The sequence below is a fragment of the Ochotona princeps genome, chromosome X (genome assembly GCF_030435755.1).
Source record: "Ochotona princeps isolate mOchPri1 chromosome X, mOchPri1.hap1, whole genome shotgun sequence".
NCBI lineage: Eukaryota > Metazoa > Chordata > Mammalia > Lagomorpha > Ochotonidae > Ochotona > Ochotona princeps.
In genome coordinates this window covers 75,704,486-75,723,361 of record NC_080865.1, presented here as the reverse complement: position 1 = coordinate 75,723,361, position 18,876 = coordinate 75,704,486, and positions in this window count along the sequence as shown.

The following is an 18,876-nucleotide window of genomic DNA, read 5'->3' as shown; positions in this document are numbered from 1 at the left end:
AGGAAGGCATGCACTGAGGGCTCATTGCCACCAATCTCAGTTGCTGCCATTCTCAGTAATGTATCTTCCAAGTGCCATCCATCATTAGTAGGACAGGTGCCAGGAGTTTATTTTTTTCTGGTAGCAATGGTAGGTTCCGTGGAGCCATCAGACCTCTTTCTGGCTTTCTTGTGATTAATGGCATGTGATTGTGCAGCTGAGAACAGGGGTTGCAAGATGGGCTAGGGAAGAATTGCCTTTGCTTGAAAATGTATTTTGTCCCATGATGATTGTGATCTTATTCTGTAATCAACTGAGCTAGTTCCAATAAAGTGAAGCAGGTTTCAATCCACTTTGTGCCTATCTTTTCACTGACAATAAAATATTTCAAAATGCAGTATGGAGTGGAAAGTGCTTTGGTGGTCACATGGCAAGAGTTTTCCAAGTGCGGTATCAGCTGTGACTTTGAATTCAGCGTGTGGTGAGATTGCCTTTCAAGGAATCAGTTTCCAGAATTGGCATTTGCAAGTTATGGGAAAGTGATTAGAGATTATTTATAAGGCATAAAGACAATGCCACAGGCCACATGCTCTGCTTGGGTTCTTTTAATACTCAGGTAGCATGTATTAAAATCTTTTTGTCTCATTCTGAGGGATAACAGGATGGCCTCCCAGAAAAAGTAATTTCTCCTTAGTTTGGCATTTTGGAAAGACCCTTGATATTTTTCTTGTACTCTTGTTTTTAGGCCAATTTATCAGTTCTGCTTGAGGAAACATGTTATTAGGGGGAAGGTATAAGAGGACATCACTGAACTAATGGAACGGTATCATGGCAAATTAAAATTAAAATAACCAAATGGAAGCCACAAACAAGTTGGTTTTTGGGTGCAAATGTTAAAAATCTACCTTCATATTGCCCTTTCTTGTGTCTGCTGTTTACCAGGGAGTCTCAGACCTGACTGGTGAGGACAAGGGCCTGCAAAGACTTTGAAATGACATGGGTTCACAGTGAGACTAGCTTTCTGGGTATTGCAAAAGGGATAGAGTATAGAATTTGTCTAATTATCAATTTGAATTTTTTAAGGTGAAAATTTCCCCCCTGTGTATTCTTCTTTAACAGATTTGTTTATTTTTGTTGAAAAGGCAGATTTTACAGAGAGGGGAGACAGAGAGAGAGTGATATCTTCCATTCACTGGTTCACTCCCCAGATGGTTGCCACGGCTGGAACTGAGTCAATCCAAAGCCAGGAGCCAGGAGCCAGAAGCTTCTTTCAGGGCTCTAACACGTGTGCAAGAACCCAAGGACTTAAGCCATCTTCCACTGCTTTTCCAGGACAGAAGGACGGAGTTGGATTGGAAGTAGAGCAGCCAAGACAGGAGTCCATGTGGGATGCCAACACTTGCAGGTGGTGGATTGACCAGTTGAGTCACTGTGCCAGCCAAACGCCTGTGTACTCTTCCTGAATGTTTTTAAAACTATGTGAGTGAAAGCTCCTCTCTCAGGGTCAAGAATCTAGTACTGTTCAAATATATTGGGCTTAGTTCGTAATGAACAATCATTTGTGGGGAGAAAAAGACAAGCTTTCTTCAAAGTATGTGAGATTGCATTGGAGGAGTGTTTCTAGACTGTATCCATTATTATGACTGATCTGGTATCTGCACTGCAGTTCATTTACTGTCCTGCAGATTTCCTTTGCAAGTAGTTTGCAGTGAGTTACACAGATGCCCTGGAAGTGCTTCTGCCTCCCTTCTCTTCCATTTCCATCTTTTCGTGAAAGAAGTTTTCATTGGAAAATATGCTCAGTCTTAGAATATTTTCTACATTGACTGGGTGATTAGATCTACTTCAAAGAAAAAAAATGCCCTGTAGAGCAACATAGATGCACAAATTGACCAAGGTCAGAATATGTACCTGAGACCCCATGAGTTTTCACCTCCTAATCACCTACATCAATGAATTCAGGCATGTGTGAGTTGTTGAATTATTACTAATTACATGTTGCCATTAGGTGAAAGACTATAATACAAAATTGAAAATGCTGACCGTGATCTGAGTTTATCAAGGAAAATCACATAAGCATTAGCAGTTCATTGTGATATATGAAATGGCAGAAGTTTGAACAAGATTCAGAACCAGTGCAAAAGGAATAGGTGGAGGAGTGGCAATGAAAGAACAGAGCACACCTAAGTTGAGCTCTGAACTAGGGGACAAAGATGAATATTCCATACAGAAAGAACAAAATGTGGCAAAGGCGGTCTCACTGCCCAGAGCCTGCCATTCAGTCAAGTCTCTGTTTCCAAAGTCAAAGGACCTAGATACTTCCTATAAATTTTAGTAACCTCCTAGTGAAAATCTAAAATTTCAAGCAGATGATAGACGCCACCACCTACAAGTCAAAAGAATATGGAATTCTAGTCTTACTGAGAGCCACTAAATGGTGACTTACCTGTGCACAAGTTCCTTTACAGGATCAAAAGAGTTCAGCTGTAAAATGGAGAAAAAATATCTGTCCTTGTGAATCTGATGGAACTGGCGTAAAGAAACCTCGAGAAGAAAATATAAGAGAAGTGTCATTTAAAATGATAGGCTGAATCTCTAAGATCAAGTGGTTTCTTCAATTTTTCATTAAGGAAAAAATTCCAAGACACCAAAACAGAATAGTTATGGAATCATTCACGCACATATTTTACTAGACTTCAGTAATTTCCAATGTGTGGTTAATCTTCAGGTGTTTATTGTCTCGACCCTCCCACCCTACATGACTTTAAAACTTGCCACACACATCATTGCATTTTATCTATAATTATTTTAGTATACATAAAGATGAAACATTATAAAGTTTGTTCTAAGATTTCTTTCTATTTGAAAGGCAGATTTATAGACCAAGAAGGAGAGAGAGTAACATACTTTCCATCCACTGATTCACTCCACAAACGGCCACAAATGCTGGAGCTGGTCCAGTCAGTCTAAAACCAGGAACCTGTGGCTTCCCTGTTTTTCTCACATGTGTGCAGGTTCCCAAGCACTTGGGCCACCCTCCACAGTCTTCCCAAGCCACAATAGTGACCTGGATCAAAACGCCATGGCACTGGCCCCTAATCTAATGTTTTAAAGTTGATACTTTTGTGATCAGGGTGCAAACACATTTTGACTCTTATTCCATTAGATTCTTTAGCATGTTCATTATTTTGCACATTGAAGTCAGCATAGTGTTCCCTGAAATGCTCTGTAAGCCACCTGTCTTGGCATTACATTGGGTAATGATTCAATGTACATTCCCTCATCTTGCCCCCAGAGATGCTATCCTGCACTTTTGCACTTCTAGAGTAAGACGCAGGAATCTGCATCTCAACAAGTGTTGCAAATTTTCTTGTATCTCCCCCTGAAGGTGCATAATTAGAGAGACACTTTCTTTTCCTTTCTTTAGTTTCCTGGCTATGCGACAGAGCCCCAACTTTGGATGATTAAGTGTCCTAGTTGAGCAGCAGAATGATGGACTTGTGACTATTGTTGAAGGATTATAGTATTGTAATAATGTATGGAAATCAGTGGTGGGGTGGGTGTGGAGAATGAGGAGGGAAGGAAGGCAAATCCCTGAGCCTATGGAGCTGTATCATAAAAAACAAAAATGAAAAAATTAATAACACCATATCATAATAAAAGAAAATTTCAAATTAGCATTTTCCATCAACTTCATAAAACTTTCTTGCATATCATGTATACCTCCGGATTTATATTTTTTGTTTGCTTCTTTATATGGCAATGGTTTGGGACATTATTATAAATTGAGATAATAGAAAAATTTGTCTTTCCACCAGCATGGATGATCAGACTTTATTATTATTATTATTATTATTGTAAGCCTATAGAACTGATTGAAGTTTGTTCTCTAAGACAGTAAAAACTCTGATAAAACTGCTTTATACAATTCTCATCACAGAATAGGAAAAACATAATGCATAGTTGTTGTCCCTGTATTGCTGAGTGCATTCCTAATACAGAGTGTCTTCTGTAAGGAGGCTTGAAAATTCAGCAAATCATTTTTACACTTCAGGTATTTAGAGGAATTGTCTATAGATTTGCTTCTACATCTACATAGTTCATAGCTGGCTTCTCGTCCCATCCGACACGCTTTCGGTGCTAAGTAACGTACAACACATTTATGTAGTGATAAGACCTCTGACTTGGCACTCTTGTACTATTTTGCGGAATAAGTGTAATCAGTAGGGATAATCCTGGAAACTACTCCTTTGCCAGTATGGTTTAGGAAGGATGTATCTATACACAAGGCTGATTGAAAACCACATAGATATATCTCAGCTTTGGGTTGGGAGCAGGCGATAGGGGAAACTTGGGAAACTCCCCTAATATGCCAGATATTTATTTCTCTCTGTAGATCTGTTTATATATGTACACCTTATATACATAGACACATACATATATAAGGAAACTTTAAAAGTTCATGCAAAACATGTAGTATGAAAAATGTACAGATTTTAAACATACATTATAGCAAATAAACATAACATTTAATTGCATTTTTCATTAATTTTTTGAAGTACGTGTGTGTGTATACATAGGGGATGGAAGAGACAGGAGAGGAGAGAAAGAGAGATTGATTGAGTTTAAACAATTTGTGCATGTGCCTGTGTGGCTGGGAAGTTTGGAGCCTGCAGAGTGGGCTATGAGGCTAGAAATTCAGGTCATAGTAGGTGTTGCAATCTTCAGGTAGAAATGCATTTACCTTGGGAAATTTTAGTGTGTGCTGTTAAAATTTTTAGCTGATCAGATGAAACCAGCCCATATTATGAATGGCAAAAAAGTGCTGATTTAAATGTTACTGCACAGTAAAAATACCTTCACAATATCTAGACTTTTGTTGGTCCACCTACTGTTTACCATAGCCTAGTCAAACCGACATGTGAAGTCAACGATCGACCACATTGACCAGACATCACCAGTACATTCAACTTATTTTTGTAAATTTCATAGAACTCATTGTTAGGAACCCTATGGCCTTGGATTGATTCAATGTGATTTCCATCTCACATCCAGGCCACCAGCAAGTCTTATTAGTTCCATCCTGAAAATGAAATTTGAGCACTTCTACTGAGGTCTGCCAGTCCAACTGTCTCGTCCACAGGTTGTTAATCTCTGTTTCGTGATCTGCATGTACAGGATTGGTTATTTCATTTTTTTTTAATTTTATAGAGCAATGGTTGAGTACATTTTTCTTCTATTTAAAGGCAAATTTTCGTGGTGTTTTTGTTTCACTTTTTCACCTTCACAAAAATAGCACACTTTTTATCAACACTGTATCAGTTACTTTCTAATTATTCATCTATGAATGATTTGCCTTTTCCTAGCTCAGCTAGTTGCAGGAGGGTCCAGTGATGGAAAATGAGCCAGAGTAACATTTCCTGCTTCACCTCTGCCAAAAACTTTATGCAAAATGAGATTAATGGAGTATTTTTAAGCAAAGAATAATTTGTGAATTGGGCAGCCTTCAAAACAAGAAAAGATTAGATAACCTCACTCTACAATGTTGGCAGTATTTTTAGAAAGAAAAAGGCTTTAAAAAGCAAAACCAAGAAACAAAAAGCAGATGGGACATTTCGAAGTTATTTTTTTCTTACAGAGCTAAAACAGAAATGACTTCTTTATTAGGCTGGCTGTAACTAGCCTGTGTGGAGATTTAGCTATTTCTCTTTTTCCCTCTCCCTTAATATCTTGGAAGGTCAGGTAAACAATTCAGTTTTGTCTTAATGGTGTGGAATTCGACCAAGAGTGCTTCCATTTAGGTTGGGACCTTGTGTAGGAGTTCAGTCCAAATCACTGGGCCCTTTACGTCTTACCTAATCAAAAGGCACTATCTCCTGCAGGCAAAACGACAGACTGCTTACTGCATGTATGGCCATGCTGTGTGCATCTTTGTCTAGTCCCAGCTCGTCAGCCACTCCAAACCAAAGCTAGTCTGGGAGGGCATTTGCAACTACTCATCCCAAGTCTTCAGCATATTGCTGCAAACTAGGTTGTGGCTTTTATATTTCCACTGTACCATTTATATTCAGGAAGTTTATTTTTCAAAGATTTATTTATTTATTTGAGGGAGATGGAAATTGTAGCTGCCTATTTACTCCTCAAATGCACACTGCGCCAATAATTCAATCTAGAGCCTCCATGTGGCTGGCAGGAACCCAATTACCTGAACCATTACTTGCTGCATTCTAAGGGTACCATTCAGCTATACGTTTTGTACTTGCCCTTGGCCAGTTTCCTATTCCCTTCAACAAATAGCTACCTTATAATGTCAACTTAGTGTTTCAGTCAATGAAAGACTACATATACAGCAGTAATTCCATAAAACTCATTCCAGTGAGATCATAGTTATATATTTTATGTAAATGCATTATGTGACATGGTACACTGACAAAAATCACCTAATTCGCATTCTTCATAATGTATCATAATTACTAAATGATGCATGACTGTATTCCCATAGTATTCTTCACACATAACATGCAAATACCCATCTTTCTCCCTTGTAGAAAGTAGTCAGCTCCTGTTTCAATGTGAAGGCAGTTTTCACTTGGAACCTCAAGGTTCATATTAAAAAATATGCATCAGGGCAAGCATTTTATGCAGCAGGCCAAGCCACCACTGGCAACATCTGCATCCCATATTCATGCCTGGTTTCCAGTCTTAGCTCTGTTCTTCATTCCAGCTTCTTATAATGCAAACCCTGGGAGACACAAGTGATAGCTCAAATACTCAGGTCCCTGTTACCCTCTGCGGAGATCAGTACTGAGTTCATACATCCTGATTTCAGCCTGCTGTTATCCTGCTTGTTGTGGGCATTCAGGGAGTGAACAAGTGAATAGGTAATCTATCTCTGTCTCTCTCTTTCTCTCTCTCTGTCTTTTCTCTCTTTCACCGTGCCTTTCAAATAGAACAAAAAAACATAAATAAAATGAATAGCAATAGGTGGACCGCAGCCATTGGTCAATCAGAAAACACTCAGATGTGAACAATTGCCCTTGCTATGATGGTATTAACCAGCTCAAACCCAGCCTCAGGAACAATGCAACCTCTCGCCCTCTCCAACGGACAATCTTATCTACAGCTCCACTCAAAGTGCCTTTCTCCTCCAGCCTCTGAAGATAAGGTGTCCTTCTTCTTGACCAAGATCAGGTGAACCATCCCATTCCCACCTTTGCCCCGGCCCTTACCCTTCCTGCTTTCCTCGGGGTGTCCTGATCCACTCCCAGGCCCTTTCTTTCCCTTATCTGCAGCCTTTCTTCCCAGGGGCATGCCTCTGATTCAATCAACATAGTCCAGCTGCAGCTTCCCCTCCTGTCCTCCACAGTTTCTTCACAGAGGCCTGGGCTGTAATGTCAATTCAGCAAGAAGTTTTGGCTCACCAACTACTACATGGGTGAAGATGAAGCTCTGATTCAGAAACAAAACCAAAACCTTTTCGGCATGCAAAGCCCCAGCAGTTGGACTTTGAAATGGAGGTGTCATTTTTTTTCTTTGTAACATTTTCTTAAAATTCTCTGAGGATCCACTCCTCAGCCATGCACACCTTACCCTCTGCAATATCTGCAATGCCCGAGTCCCATATACTTACCCAAGGCTGGAAATTGCAGCGGACCAGCTAACTCATCCTCCCGCAATTTCTAAGAGCCACTACTATGAGGACTACATTACGATCTGAATGTCCTCCTTCTCTGATTTGTGATTTCTTTGTGTGTGTGCGTGTATGTGTGTGTGTGTTGACCCTGGGCACATTAAAGATCCCACTGGGCCCAATTTTTTTCCTGAGTTTTTGTGGAACTCAAGTGTGGGACTGAATGATGTCAAGAATTCTAAAATCTCTGAGCCTTCACAACCTTAAATGGAACGGCTGCCTCTCTCCTCCGCTCAGTACTTTCACCACCAGAGCACTTGATAGAGGCTGGCCACTTCCGTGCTTATTGTTTCAAGCTTCACTTGCCCAGGAAACTGGGGCAAGGCGCAGACTTTAGGATAGGTGGCTGTGTTCAGCTGTGAAGGAGATGGATCAGGCAGAAACAAGGAAGCCGAACAGGATGGCGATGATGATTGCCCGCAAACATTTGAAAGACTGTCAAAGGCAATGGAAAAGTTACCTTATGCAGCCCGGGGCTAGGCTTGGGAGCAAGGAGTGGTGATGAGCAAAAGAGGGTGGTGACTTATGCAAAGTGAAAAAATTTTACGCTCACTTGGTGAGTGAATCATCGGACGGAAGATCTTCCTCTCTGTTTCTCCTCCTCTCTGTGTATCTGACTTTGTAATAAGAATAAATAAATCCTAAAAAAAAAGAACTGTTCCAAGATGAAATGAGATGCTCAGAGAATGGTTGGATCCTCATTGTTAAAGAAGTACAGTTGAGAGACCCAAAAGACTACTTACTGGACATTTACCACAATGTATTACTTATGCATTCACAAGACTCCTTCAGTTCAGGAACATGTGCAGCTGACGTTTGCATCTTCAGAATTTGTCACAGTGCCTGATCCAATGACTGCTTACATAGTAGGTACTCAGCTGGTGTTAGTAATGATAAAATTAATGGTAAGCTCTCAATAAATGTTCCATAAAATAAACACACTAAATGGAATTAAAATAAACATTTTGAGGATTGAAAGACAAAAGGAATTTTCGCGGCCTGATAATCTTGTGTTTTTCATAAAGATGAGATGAAATATGTGAAAGCACTTTACAAAATGTGGAGCGTTCTCACCAGTATCATGGATTTTCAGGGAATTCATCCTCTTCCCTCAAGTCTATCATAGGCTTTATGGGGAATACAATAATATACAGACCTAGGTCCAAGCTTTTGTGAAACATGTGATTCAAACAGACCAAATGAACATGCATGAAGCAGCCAGAGGGAAATTTAGTGCTATACTGTATGTTGTTATACACTTAGGAACACTTCTGGAGACCGGGAAGCCAATGAGGTTCTGTTACCTTGTTGACGACGTGCTGACAATTTAAAAAAGATGAAGTCACATATACAGAGAGCAGGAGAGACAGGAAGATTTTCTGTCCCATGATTCACACCCCAAGGGGCCAGAACGGCCAAAGCTAAGCTGATCCAAAGCCAGGTGCCAGGAGCGTCTTCTGGGTTTCCCACGTGGGTGCAGGGTCCCAAGGCTTTGGGCCATCCTTGACTGCTTTCCCAGGCCTTGACAAGCAGAGAGCTGGATGGGAAGCAGGGCCATTGGGATTAGAACCAATGCCTGTATGGGATCTCGGCGCATTCAAGGCGAGGACTTTAGCCACTAGGCCACCATGCCAGGCTGGACTTCCTAACATTTTTTAAGATATCAGAAATGACTTCAACGGGACGGGTTTTAGCTTTGGGCGCTGTCATACCTCATTTCTACTTGTTCTCAAGAATACTTTATCTTCAGATATGGGGAGTTGGCGGGAACAAGCTGGGTTCTGCTCCTGCCTCTCCTAGAAACAAGATGTCCTAAGCTGTTTTAGCCCAGTGAGTCATGTGACCTTCTGTAATCTGCTGTGCAAGTGGGAGCTCACACTCAAAGACGGCAGCCAGCCCAGGAAGCTTCTCGAAGCTTGTGGGACTGACTCACAAGAAATTCCAATCTTTCGTTTCCTCTTGTTTGGTACCTATAGATAATAGATTGGTTTCATGTAACTTCTTGCATGTGTGGGTGTTCTGTCTCTCCAGACTCAGACAAATTGGTAACCAGTGTCCAGGGAACCTGGTTCAGATTTCCTGCTAGGGATTGAATCGTGTCCTCTCGATGTATATGTTGAAGCGTTAACTCTTAATATGACTTTATTTGTAGATATGGATCTTAGGATTTTGTAATTAAGGCAAACCGAGGTCATAAGTGTAGGGAACTAATTAGAAGGACTCGGTTACCTTGTAAGTTCACAGTGAGGAAAAACCGTGGGAGGTCAGAGTGAGTAGGCTGACCTCTTCTGCCAAACTTTGATTTTGAATTTTCCAGCCTCTGGATTGTGAGAAACTCTAGTTCTACGGTTTAAGGCATGCAATTCTAGTGCATTTGCTATGGCAGCAAGAGCTGAGGAAGACACTTTCCCATCATATTTCAGGCATATTTTGACTGGCATGCAGAAGCCATAAAGGAAATGGCTATGAACCAAGAAGGGCAGAAGCCTGGCCCTAAATTTTGTTTAAAAGATTTTATTTATTTATTGGAAAGGCAGATAGATATACAGAGAGGAGGAGAGAAAGAGAGGAAGATCTTCCGTCTGATGGTTCACTCCCCAAGCAGCCACAACTGCTGGAGCTGAGCCAATCTGAAGCAAGGAGCCAGGAACTTCTGACAGGTCTCCCACGTGGGTGCAGGGTCCCAAGGCTTTGGGCTGTTCTTGACTGCCTTCCCAGGCCACAAGCAGGGAGCTGGATGGGAAGCAGGGCCGCGGGGACTAGAACTGGCGCCCACACGGGATCCTGGTGTGTTCAAAGTGAGGACTTCAGCCACTATGTTATCGTGCCGGGCCCAGAGGACCCTAAACTTAAAGAAGAATGCAGTGTGATGTGTGAGTGAGTGAGACCTAGGTTCCCAGACAAGAACAACTGAAATTCAATGTCAGGTTGTTGGAGTCCACCACTGTTTCTAGCAAGAAGGTGTCTGCATATTAAACTAAAGCCAAAGTGCTGAGCAACCTGCTGAATCCCGAAGCAAGACTGGCTAGATTGAACCCTGAGAAACTGAGTTGCTGAAGCAAGGAACAGTCTTTTTCTTTTTTTTTTCCAGTGCTCAAGTTCTGTTTGCCTTTCTATAGCAGATACAATTATTTCCTCACCTTCTTCTGAACTCTTTAACCCTGCCCCTTACTGCTCCAAAAGCTAGAAGTAAAGTTAACATTGAAGGCAATTTAAAAGTTGAAATGCCTTTTTTCCCTTCAATTGTGAAGTGGTACTATTGCTGCTTCTGATTCTCCACTGAACAAATTTCTTTCCAGCCATCCAGAAGAACAGAGGTTCCTTCAGGCTGTATCGCCTTACAAACCAATGCATCAGGACAGAATGAAAAACCACAGGCTTGGGGGCTGCTTCCTGCACAGGCCAAAGTGCCTGCTACCCTTGCTTCTCCAAGCTGCCTAGGGAAACATTTGGTTTCCAGATGCTATGCACGACAAGGCCTTTGTTTTTTTCTCATGGTGCATGTGACCTGAGCTTTGGGATGCCTCCAGGATCTGGCTGAGCAACTTTCTGAAGACATTGTTTTCCAGTAAGTGGGTAAAGGTTAGCACAACAGGACAGGTGGACAGCACAGGTGCAGGAAGGATTCAGTGACACCTACTGGTCAATTTTAACTATCTTTAGGCATGGCTTTAGAGACATTTGAGTAGACAATAAAAATATAAATTCCAGGGCCTGGCATGGTAGTCTAGTGGCTAAAGTACTCGTCTTACATGAGTCAGGATCCCATATGGACGCTGGTTTCAGGCTGATGCTTAGTATGCAAGGCAAAGTGAATGATCTGTTGTGCTTACTTTTCAGATAGAGAACTATGGGCTAGCAAACTAAGTTAAATGAAATGGAATGTGCCATTTGCATATTGTCATTTAAGTGTCATTTATTAATATTTCATAAGTCCCCACTGGGAGTGTTCCTTTTGCCATTTGATCACAAAAGTTGATCTCACTTGCATATTTTATACCATGTGTAGAACTTCAAATCAACTTTCATTTTAGATGGGAAAAGCTGAAAATCAGAGAGATTAAGTTACTTGCACACTTGTACTTCATTTTGATCCATTCATCATTTATTCATTTATCCACCTATCCATCTTTCTTTTTTTCTAATTTATTTTATTTTTATTGGAAAGTCGGATATACACAGAGGAGGAGAGACAGAGAGGAAGATCTTCTGTCAGATGATTCACTCCCCAAGTGACCACAATGGCCAGAGCTGAGCCGATCTGAAGCCAGGAGCCAGGAGATTCATCTGGATCTCCCATGTGGGTGCAGGGTTCCAAGGCCCTGGGTCATCCTCGATTGCTTTCCCAGGCCACAAGCAGGGAGCTGGATGGGAAGCGGGGCTGCTGGGAATAAAACTAGCACCCATATGGGATCCCGGGTGTGCAAGGTGAGGACTTTATCCACTAGGTTACCATGCTGGGCTTTCCACCTATCCATCTTTCTAAGCATTCATCCACTCCCCACCCACTTATCCATCCCTACAATCATCCATACTTCTGTTTATTAAGTTGTCCATCCACCTACCAACACATCTGTCCATCAGATAGTGTTTCAAAGACTGTGCTAGCTGTGGGGTTAGAGTGCAGAAGTCAACCTTCTGCTTGCATGGAAGCTTGTGATTAAAAAAATTCAGAGCCCAGCATGACAGCCCAGTAGTTAAATCCTCACTGATACGTGCACCAGTTTGTATCCCAGCCAGCTGCTGGGAAAGCACTAGAGGATGGCCCCAAGTCTTGGGACCCTGCACCCATATGGGAGACCCAGAAGAAGATCCTGGCTCCTGGCTTTGGATCAGCTCAGCTCCTGTCATTGCGGCCACTTGGGGGCAGCAAACCAGCAGGCATAAGATGTTTCTCTTTGTATCTTCTTCTTTCTGTATATCTGCTTTTCCAACAACAAAAAATGATAAAAAAAAATTCAATAGTGTCATGATACACTTAAATATAGCAGAATGATGGGCTTGTGACTGTTGCTGAAGGACTATTATAATAATAAGGGGGAAACAGTGAGGGGAGAGGGAATGAAGAGGGTGGAAGGGGAAATCCCCAAGCCTAAGGAATTGCATAGTGAAAAAATATGAAAAAATTAAAAGCAATAAACATTTTAAAAAATCAAGCAACATTCTGGTACAGATGTTACCAAAATTTAATTGCATTTAGGATGGGCCAGGGTAGGGCAAAGTGCGCAAGGAACTACATTCACTGACATGTTACTAGTTATAACCTAATTACAGTGACATACTGCTTACTAAGTACCAGATATTATTGTGTCTTACATATATTAACTCATTTCAGTCTCAGAATTAACTGAAGAATTAAGTACTATTATTTTCTTTATTTTTCAGATGAAGAAACTGAGATCAAAGAGATTAAATAACTCATGTATTAACTGGGGTTCAAAGTGCTTTTCTTAGCCACTTTGCTGCACAGTCCCTTCACTCTGATATCTGAAATTCTCAGCATTGTAGAGTCATTGCTTTTATTTGTTACAACAGCCCAATGGTGGAAGCATTTATGAAAGACTTGCTAGATACCAGGTATAGAGGTAAGCAGTTAACAAATACTGTATATCTCATTTAATCTTAACAACAACCATCTCAATTTTTGATGGAGAAAGCTGAGAATCAAAGGTGAATTTTACTTGCTGAAGATCACACAGCTAGCATGTAGCAAAGCTTTTTTTTTTTTAAAGATTTATTTCGTTTTATTGGAAAGGCAGATAGAGAGGAGCAGGCAGAGAAGAAGATCTTCTGTTCACTGATTCACTCCCAAAGCAGCCATAATGGCAAGAACTACACCATCCAAAGCCAGGAGCCTGGAGCCCCTTTCTTGGCCTCTCATGCGGATGCATGGTCCCAATGCTTTGGGCCATCCTCAACTACCCTCCCAGGCCACAAGCAGGGAGCTGAATGGGAAGCGGGTCCACTGGAATTAGAACCGGCGCCCATACAGGATCCCTGTGTGTGCAAGGTGAAGATTTTAGCTGCTAGGCTACCATGCTGGGCTCGTAGCAAAGCTTTGAAACACAGATAGTCAGTCCACACACTTGTGGCTGGTGTTGTGTCATAGCAGCCTAATTCTCCACCTATGGCGTTGGCAGGTCATGGTCACCAGTTTGAGTCTCAGCTGCTCTACTTCCCACCTAGCTTTTTGCTTAGGGACTGGAAAGGAAGCAGAGGCTGTCCAAAGACCTTGGATCCCTGCATTCACATGGTAGACTCAGAAGCTCCTGGCTCCCAACTTCAGAATGGCTCAGCTTTGGTCACTGTAGCCATTTGGGGAGTGAACCAGTGGATGGAGGAATTATTTCTCTGTCCTTCTCTTTATAACTCTTTCAAATAAAACTAAAAAAAAAGCATTTATTTTTATTGGAAAGGCAGATTTATACAGAGAAAGAGATGCGGACAGAAAGATCTTCCATCTGCTGATTCACTCTACAAATGGCAGCAATGGTCGGAGCTGAGCCAACCTGAAGCCAGGAGCCAGGAGCTTCTTCCAGGTATCACACATGGGTGCAGGGCCCCAAGGCTTTGGGCTGTTTTCTACTGAAGGGAAGATAACAGAGACAATGTAATTGGCACACTTGACACACTTGCATCTTTGGGTTTGAAGCCCAAAAAAGGTACAGAATAGAGACAAATAGTTTGGATTCCTACACCTGTGTGTGGTAGTATTATTTAAAGTGACAGAACTGGTTGAGATTATAAATGAGGAGAGCATAGAGCATAGAGCACAAAGAAAAAAGGGCAAAAAGTCAGGCACCTGCAGCATTTGAGGGGTGAGGATGAGAAGTGAATCATGGAGACTTGGATAGAACAACCTGAGAGAACCAAGAAATGGTTGTGTTAGGAATAGGGGAAAATTTTTGCTAGTATTTACATGGCATTTTTCTATAAGACTTGTGAATGCTGAACTAGTGCTGTCAAGTGTAGGACAAAGTATCACTTTAATTGAGATGCTGAAAACTCAGTGCATAATTTGCCAGGAAAGTTGGAGCACATGGCTGAGGCTAGATGCCCGATGCAGAGTTTCAGCTCTTCTGTAAACTATCACTCTTCTAGGCAGAGTCTGCAGGAAGCTGAAAAAAAAACAGAGGCAAGAGAAAGTCCTGTGACTGTTTCATCTTCTAGAAGCTGAAACGTCAGCAGGAGAGACACTGCAATTATTTTTTCTTTTCTTATAAATTTTTATTTTTCATGATACAGTTCCCTAGGCTCAGGGATTTCTTCTACTCTCCACATCTCCCCCTCCTCCTTCAATGATTTTCCCTACATTTACAATACATATTTACAATAGTCTAGTCCTTTAACAATAGTTACAAGTCCATCATTCTGCTATTTAAGTGTATCCTGACATTGTTGGTATAGACAATGGTAGAAATTCCAGCATCCTATTGTCAAGATACATTTAACAGTTTCATTGGGAGTCCATATCTTATTCAGAACTAGAGATGCTGTAATGTATTGTCACTTTATACTTGCATGCATAATATAATTCTTGTACATAAATATACATATGTACATGTTTACCTGCATATCTATTGATCTTGTACTTTATGTGAAGGTTGCCTTATATCAGAGATAACACACAGTATGTGTTCTTTTAGGATTGGCTTATTTCACTGAGCATAATAGTGTCTAGTTGGGACCATTTTGTTACAAATGGTAGAATTTAATTTTAATGACTGTGTAGTATTCCATGGAGTAGATGCACTAGAGTTTCTCTTTTAATTCTTTATTTTACGATACAGTTTAATAGGCATTGAGGTTTCCCCTCCCCCTCTCCGCAACCCCCTCATTGCTCTCCCCTCCAGTCTTTTAATAGGTGTCTTTCGAGTACGCTTGGAAGTCCATCATACTGCCATTGAGGTGTCTTCCAACAATGTAGGGGCTTCTCTGTCATTTCGCTGTGAGACCATCCTTGTATTGCATGTACAGAGCATCCTTGTATTGCATGCCTATGGACATATTTATTTCTGCTGCACTTCCATTTTACCTTCGCTTAGGTACAGTCCACCATGGGTTGAGAAAGAAAAAAAAAAAGGATGTAGTGAGCCTTCATCTCCATGATGTTGTCGAACTTGTAGCAGGAGTATCAATGTGACACTAGGATGGTGCAAAACACTGTCAATATCTTCCTGCAGAAATTAATGCTAGCGTATGATCCATGTGTTTCACTTAGGCCATCCTCTATTGCTTTCCCAGACCACAAGCAGGGAGCTGGATAGAAAGTGGAGCAGCCAGGACTCAAATCTGCACCCATATGGGGTCTTGGAACATGAAAAGCAAGGATTTAACCACTAGACCATTGTGCCAGGAGCAAGCTTTTCTATAAAGAAACAGATTTGGAGTATTTTAGTCTTCATAGACTATAAAGTCTAGTCAAGTTTTGACCTCGTATAGTTTGTATATGTTTTGCACTCTCAATGGAAATTTCCCAAAGCCAAGGCAAGAATGAAGAACCCAGAAAAAAATAACCCAGCTGAAACCAATCAGGTTGAAGAATGTTGGTGCCAAATAATAACTCCCAGGAGTCAGACTCTAGGTAGCTCTTTCCCCCTCTTTCCTTATAAATGGCGTGACTATTCCCTAGGTATAAGGGTATTCCAGTGCTTACACAACACTTTTCTGGGGACATTACCGACAATGTAAAACTTGCTGAAATCATCAAGTGGCCAACCTACGTATGTGAATTTAAATGAATCTCAGTAGGAAAAAGGAAGGAAAAAAGAGGCTGAGGGGGGTAGATGGCATATTATGAATTAGCCTGAAGTACTATGAAATGAAGTACATGACAGGGTATGTCCTACAGTTGGAAGTGCCTCCTTGTGCCTTTTTACAGAACCCTGAAGGTAAGAGGTAGACTGGGAACTGAGCAAATACCAGAAGATATCTCCTAGTATCGATATGAGACAGCAATTAGAATCCTTTTCTGCTAGCTAACTTGAGAGAAAATCTTGGTCTCAATTACCAAAGCAACACATGGCTACTCTAGAAATGTATTATGCACAGCATGGAAAAGTGTTTAAAAGCAGATAAAAACTGTTATGTTACAGTCTAGTTTTAATTCCAGTGCCCTTCAAATATCTTATATCACTGAGATTTAGATATATGATTTTTACTTTTCTCATTTTTACACGATCTTAAATTTACCCATGTTGTTACATTTTTTCAAGCATGTTTTTTTTGAAAGTTTTATATTTCTATTTCTATTTCTATTAACTATCATCTACCTATATGTCTATGTTTCTCTATCCCACACCTTAGCATCATCCATATTGGTCAATTGAACAGTCTCCAAAGTTTTTTTTTTTTTTTCAGTGATTTTGCTTATCTGAGAAAGAGAGAGAGAGAGAGAGAGAGAGAGAGAGAGAGAGAGAGAGAGATATTCTTCCAATGAGTAGCACAGTTTCCAAATGGTTACAGCTACCAGAGCTGGGACAGATGGAAGCCAGGTACCTAGATCTCCATCTGGGTCTCACATGTATGTATCAGGTACCCAACAACTTGGACCATCTTCCACTGCTTTCCCAGGCATGTTAGTAGGGAGCTGGTTCAGAAGCAGAGTAGTTCAGCACTCACATGAGATACTGGCATTTCAAGTGACAGTTTAATTTCCTGTGCCATGACACCCACTCCAAAAGTTTTGCTTTTACATACAGGTCCTAATTGTTATTTTTATTTCTTTTTTCTTAAAGATTTATTTATTTTTTTTCACTTTCATGGTTCATCTACTCCATGGAATACTACTCAGCTATTAAAAAAAACAAAATGCAGTTCTTTGTGGCTAAATGGGCCAAACTGGAAACCATAATGCTAAGGGAAATGAGCCAATCCCAAAAGGTTAAATACCACATGTTTGCCTTAATTTAAGATGATATGATGTTATGTATAACATGTTATGTTTTGAATGTTATATGTTGTGTATAAACTAAAATTGAAGTATAGGTGAGGTGGTCACAGAAGGTGGCTGGGAACTCGCATTTACTTTTAACATATTGGTTACTCATTACTATGTCAATTAATTTCATAATGATGTAAATTTTTGCTGATGGTATGTTGGAGCTTTCAATTGACTGGGATGATACTCTGCTGGCTCTGTCTTCAGACCAGAGAGGGTATACCTAAGAAGGGACAATAAGATGCTGAACTTGACGGGACAATAAGATGCTGGACTCTATGTTTGGTATACTGTTGCAATGGGGAAATCTCAACTGAACTTGAGCTGTGGTTATGCAACAAGGTGGAGGAATCCACCATGGTGGGAGGGTTTGGGGAGGGGTGGGGAGAACCCAAGTATCTATGTAACTGTGTCACATAATACAATGTAATTACTGAAGTTAAATAATAAATAATTAAAAAAAAAAAAAAAAGAAACAAAGAGGAGGAGAGACAGAGAGGAAGATCTTCCATCCCGTGATTCACTCTCCAAGCGGCCACAACTGCTAGAGCTGAGCCAATCAAAAGCCAGCAGCCAGCAACTTCCTCCAGGTCTCCCACATGGGTGCAGGATCCCAAGGCTTTGGATCATCCTCAACCGCTTTCCCAGGCCACAAGCAGGGAGCTGGATGGGAAACAGGGCTTCCAGGATTAGAAGTGGTGCCCATATGCAATCCTGGCGCGTTCAAAGCGAGGTCTTAAGCCGCTAGGCCACCACGCAGGGCCCTGTTATTTTTTATATCTAAATCTGATTCATACTTTGAATTATTTCTTTAAGGAAAATATAGACAGAAATAGAAATGATGTCATAAAATGACATAATGCTTTCAAGTTCTTGCTCAATGTTTTTGTCTGATTTTCAATATCTGGATGAGGGCCATCTTGGAGGTTTTAATTATTTTCATTATTTTTATTATATCACAGAGACTTCAATAATTCATAGAAAAGCAAAATTATGCATTTGCTTTGATAGAAAAGCATTTTGAAATTCATGTATAGTTTTTTCGTAATATGCATTTTACTCAAAATTTGAAATCTTAGTATTTTTTTATCTTCGTTATTTTTACTCATCTAGCATTTACTGTGTCTACTATGTGAAAATTGTAAGATATATAAAGAATATAAAGATACAAAATGTATCCTTTATTGTTCTTTAGGTATATTCAAAATGACAAGACCTAAATACAAAAAAGATTACCAGATGCTACTGGTCAAAACTTCTTCTACTT